Source organism: Sardina pilchardus, chromosome 11 (assembly GCF_963854185.1).
Source record: "Sardina pilchardus chromosome 11, fSarPil1.1, whole genome shotgun sequence".
NCBI lineage: Eukaryota > Metazoa > Chordata > Actinopteri > Clupeiformes > Clupeidae > Sardina > Sardina pilchardus.
In genome coordinates this window covers 10,038,664-10,044,663 of record NC_085004.1, presented here as the reverse complement: position 1 = coordinate 10,044,663, position 6,000 = coordinate 10,038,664, and positions in this window count along the sequence as shown.

The following is a 6,000-nucleotide window of genomic DNA, read 5'->3' as shown; positions in this document are numbered from 1 at the left end:
GAAGGGGGGGTGGGGGGGCATCCTGCTTCATTTTAGTTCCTTAATTGACACTTGACTTGGATTGTTCAGAAACAAACCATTTCTGTATCTGGTGAGTTTTCGAGGAAAAAATCAAAGCTTGGGTGGGGAATTTACCCTGGGCCAATTTCATCCCATGCCACTGTTAGCATGCACCACAACACACACACAAACGCACACACACACAACCAATAACACACTTCCAGTGCTGATTTGCATCCCTTTGATACTTGCATGCAACACGTACACAGCACATGTCATGAATTTTGACTCCAATATTCATGTTATGTGTGTGTGTGTGTGTGTATGTATATATGTATGTATGTGTTTTTTTCATTTATTTATTCATTCTAATGAAGCACAGCTGACCTGTTCTCCAGCCTGTCACAAACAAACACAGATGGATTGCCGCAGCTCACTCACTCACTCTCTCTCTCACACACACACACACACACACACACACACACACACGTGTGTGTGCTGCATGGCAGCAGCCTGTGGGGCGGAGAGCCTAATCAGCTGCGTGGATTGAGGTGTTAAGCACCTGAGTGGGGCGGCCCAACCCATCCCCCCCACCCCCCGCCCTACCCCCTACCCCCCCTACCCCCCCCTGGCCTGCGTGGCCGGCGCCACAAGTGCTGAGGTAGACTCTCCTGTCACGCAGGAATGGATACAAAGCGCCGGCCTAATTGAATCTGGCGGCCCGACATTGCACTCCCCTGTACTTGTTGGGGGGGCTGTGTGGCGGGCAGGCGAAGGGGACTCGTGATCAGCCAGGCCCTCAGCGCCCAGCGGCTGCGCCCAGCGGCGAGAGAGACGCCAGCAATGTCTGCTGGTGTGTGTCGTGTCTGCTGTGTCCTTCGACAAAGTTCACATTTAACCCGGGAGTCAAATCAATCCTGAGCGCTCTTTTATCACGAGCGCAAGTGATGAATGGTGTACCGCCGCACTGTGAGGAGGGGCTACAGCCAAGCACAGCATACACACACAAACACACCTAACCAGCTACCATACACACACACACACACACACAATACTCACACACACCTAACCAGCTACCACACACACACACACACACAATACACACACACACCTAACCAGCTACCACACACACACACACACACACAATACACACACCTAACCAGCTACCACACACACACCTAACCAGCTACCACACACAATACACAATACACGCACACACACCTAACCAGCTACCACACACAATACACACACAGGGAACTTCTGTGCCAGCTACCACTAGAAACCACCAGCTAGTAGCCATATAATCTAGTACGGTACATATTACATTAATATAGTAGCCAAATAATCTAGTATATATTACATTAATGTAGTAGCCATATAAACTAGTACATAATGATATTGATATAGTAGCCATATAATCTAGTGCATATTACATTAAGTATATATAATCTGGAACATATTACATAATATAGTAGCCAGATAATCTAGTACATATTATATTAATATAGTAGCCATATAATCTAGTACATATTATATTAATAAAGTAGCCATACAATCTAGTGCATATTACATTGATATAGTAGCATTACACGGCTTTAGACACTGTACCCTGCACTGTAGATAGCTGTGCTGTATCACAAGTAGCTGAGCAGACCGCATAGCAAAAGAGGTGTAATTAATCACACGTCAGCCATAGCTGCTGGGTCATCTCTGGCATTATGGGAAATGGAGTGGTACATTCGGACCCAAGACTCGTGACCTCTTCATTTCTTGGCGAACTTTCAGTGGAGAAGTGTTTTGGTCTAATGCCTAATGGCTTTGTGTAACCCACATCCCCAATGCTCCACTCCAACATGCTCTGTAATGATTTCTATTGTTAGTTTGTGTGTACTTCTGATGTCCTTCTTTTTATTATCCGTCTATTGAGGATAATTCACACGTGCATACTCCACTCGTGGACACTACTAAACAGCGCGTTCACGCTGGAGCAAAAGCATGTCCTTTGAGGCGTATCAACATAGAGGGCTTTATTTTACACAACCAACTCCAGTTCTTTGCGTAATTATGTTTCCTTCCTCTCATTAAACCATTGGTTTTAGTTCAAAGAAAGGAAGATGCACAATGAAAAGCTATTTGTAATACTTCATTATGTCTCACTGAATAGCACACGGAGACAAAAAAGAACACAAAACAATCTCCTGCCTCCACTTCCTGTAAAGCCACTCAGTGTTTGGTTTGGCTTCGTTAGTCCCTTTGATGAGAACAAACAAGGCAGCAAAGCAATAGAGCAGGAGAAATAAACAGTCCAGCAGCAGCAGCACACAGCAGCAATGCAAGTGCAGAGATGGAGCCATTCAGCAGGGCCTGGAGAATTACTCACACCCTCCCCTCACCCTGGCCTCATGCAGGCCACAGGAAAAGCATCCACAGGGCAGAGGAGTGTGTGTGTGTGTGTGTGTGTGTGTGTGTGTGTGTGTGTGTGTGTGTGTGTGTGTGTGTGTGTGTGTGTGTGTGTGTGTGTGTGTGTGTGTGTTGGTGTGTTTGTTTTGAGTGTGAGAGTGTGTGCTTGTGTATGTGTGAGAGATAGAGAGAGAGAGAGTGTGAGAGAGAGAGAGAGAGAGAGAGAGAGAGAGAGAGAAGAGAGAGAGAGAGAGAGAGAGAGAGAGAGAGAGAGAATGATGGGGGTTGCGGGTTGGTGGTCGTTCTGGCCAGGACTCAAATTTGAGTGTCAAATTCTCCGGCCCACTGCTCCCAATTATAGCCGTGGGGAGGGAGGAAGTGTGCAGTGGGGAGGGAGGAAGTGTGCAGTGGCCGTACCAATCGGAGCGGCCCCCCTCCACCGCCCCCTCCGCTATCAAGGCTGACCTTTGAGTGGCAAAGCGTTTGACACCCATTACCTAACCAACTAGCCCTTAATAAGGGCTCCTCGCCAGCCATTGATTGAGATGGGCCATTATGATGGCCACAGGCCTCCCCATGTGCTTTTATCTCTCGTGTGAGAGGGCCAGCACTTCCCTCCGGCTCCTCAGCCCCCATACCATCTCCAGCCGCGTGAGAGCTGACATTTAAGCAGCACGTATAGAGTACATATGACAGCAGCAGCGTGGCCATACGAGGCTTTGAGTGGGCAAGGAGTCCGTGTTCTGTCGGCTGATGGTCATATGGTAAGTGGCCAGTCTACAGGCGTGGAGTTCTCATCACTTAGTCATCGTGGTGTGTCCGACAGGATGCACTCCTCGCAGGACTTGTCAGGAGCGCTGGGGATAACTAGGGCATGTCTGTCACACGTGCCAGTGTTTGCTTTGTTTTTTTCTTTAATTGGATATTCTGTTTTTGTTGTTTGTTTTTGTGTCATGTGTGTGTGTGTGTGTGTGTGTGTGTGTGTGTGTGTGTGTGTGTGTGTGTGTGTGTGTGTGTGTGTGTGTGTGTGCGTGCGTGTGTGTGTGTGTGTGTGTGTGTGTGTGTGTGTGTGTGTGCATCTTCATACAGTATGTGTGTGCGCAAAAACATAAACATGCATTCTCTCTTGCCTGAACTCCTGTCTCATTAGTGTTTGGAGTTCTTGTTTCGTTAATGCCCACAACACTCATCATAATGCATACAAACACACACACACACACACACACACAAACACACACATACACACACACACAGATAACTCATCCCACTCTCCTGGAAGTGAGTTTCAGACAGAGGACACACATACTGTACACACACACACACACACACACACACACACACACACACACACACACACACACACACACACACACACACAGAACACTCATCCCACTCTCCTGGAAGTGAGTTTCGGACAGAGGACACACATACTGTACACACACACACACACACACACACACACACACACACACACACACACACACACACACACACACACACACAGAACACTCATCCCACTCTCCTGGAGGTGAGTTTCGGACAGAGGGGCCTTCCCATATGCCAGAGTCTGGCCCTCTATTCATCAAGCCCTGGGCAAGAAGACCAGTCCACTCCCATCGTTATGGACAGCAGCAGAACGTGTTTTCGCTCGTGGTGCTCTCCTTCCTCGCCTCCCTACGGCTGCCCGCAGCCAGCGCCCAGTCCCAGCTTGGCCACGCCGAAGACAAATGCACTCCACTTAATTGCACCAGGGTCGTTTGTAATTAAGTGATACGGCGTCCGGCTAGCTTGGAAAAAGAAGGAAAAAGCTACCTGCCACATTACTTAATCGCCAAAGAGAGAGAGAAAGGAGAGAGAGAGAGAGAGAGAGAGAGAGAGAGAGAGAGAGAGAGAGAGAGAGAGAGAGAGAGAGAGAGAGAGAGAGAGAGAGAGAGAGAGAAGGGAGAAAGAGAGGAGAGAGAGAGAGAGGGAGAGAGAGGGAGAGAGGAGAAAAACAGAAACGAGTGGCCAGGCGAACTCCGGGAGGACCAGTGGTGCTCATTAATTATTAAGCGCTAATCATTGCAATTACTCTCAGCTTCGGGCTTATTGACCATCCCGAGTCCTGTGTGTGTGTGTGTGTGTGTGTGTGTGTGTGTGTGTGTGTGTGTGTGTGTGTGTGTGTGTGTGTGTGTGTGTGTGTGTGTGTGTGTGTGTGTGTCTCTCTCTCTCTCGCCCTCTCTCCAGCTTGTCAAGGCAAAAATGGACTGCTGGTGCTAGACTGTCGTCCAGAGACACCGTCGTCGTGGCGATCTTAAATCTGGCGAGGCTTGCTCTGAGAAATAGCCCACTAACGCTGGAGCGAGGCTACTTCTGCGCCTTGGTGCGCCCGTAATTATTCCCATTTGTCAAAATGGTGACAAGTCCTGAAGGTTTGAGTCCTAAGGGTCGCGAGGATGTCAGCTTAACGCATTAATTAAATTACACAAAACAATGGATTACAACCAACCACTGTACTTTTTTAAACCCTTCTCCTGCCCCCTCCCCTTCTCTCTCTGTCTCTCTTTCTCTTTCTCTTTCTCTCTCTCTCTGTCTCTCTCTCTCTCTCTATCTTTCTCTATGACACGCATATACACACAAATACACAAATACACACACTCAGAATATCATTGCAGAGTGGTTGGTGGTGAAGTTCCGCTGCTTTTCATAAGGTCAGCCAGTCTCCCAGGTGACTGTAATATCCATGGATAGAGACCCTTGGGTTTCACGTGTCTAAAGATATCTCACGCATGGGTAATGGAATAGGAAAGTGAACTGCTACACTGGACACACTGAACATTGTGTCGTCATAGAATTTCATTCTCACTTATCCGATTCTGTCTTTTTGGGCCAGTACTAGTATTGATTCTGTGTCTGCTCATTCTTACTTTCTAAACCTACTCATTTTTAGTTCTTACATGTAAAAATATGCCTAAAACTCGTGTGAAATTCATTGATCACATTTCTTCAATATTTGCTCCTTGGAGTGTGCACAGCAGTCCAAGGTCTTTTGCAAACTGTTGCACACTCATTTTGAAACTTGCAACTCTCAACTTGTTAAGTTGGCCTAATTGGTCTTCCCACACAAGAGATAGAGTCATTATGGATGGATAAGCATGCGCAGCATTTATAGAAACAGCATGTGTTTATACTGTAAGATCCTATGGGCCCAGTCCACTGTAAGTAATGCGTTGTTTTCATCACTGTGTGGTGTAATGTAAAGACCGCACATATGTTGTTTACACTCACTGAAGATGTCAGTGTGTTACTTTTGTCTGCTTCAGTATCTTTCAATGTCTCAGTTTCTGCTGGTTGTCTCAGATGACTTACCTGAGTTTACCCTGCAATTAACTGGAGGCCTACTAACCAACAGTTTAGCAAACATGTCCTTGGCTGATTATGTTATGTGTCTGTTGAGCTGAGGAGCATGGCATTGCTCTTGAAGCTGTCTACTTGGATTTTTGCTGTGGTGTTCCACATGATTTATGAGTTCCCTACCTCTACTTAATGTCCTCTCTCTCTCTCTCTCTCTCTCTCTCTCGCTCTCTGCATCTTTCTATCTCAGAAGTGAGGTGTGAGGGT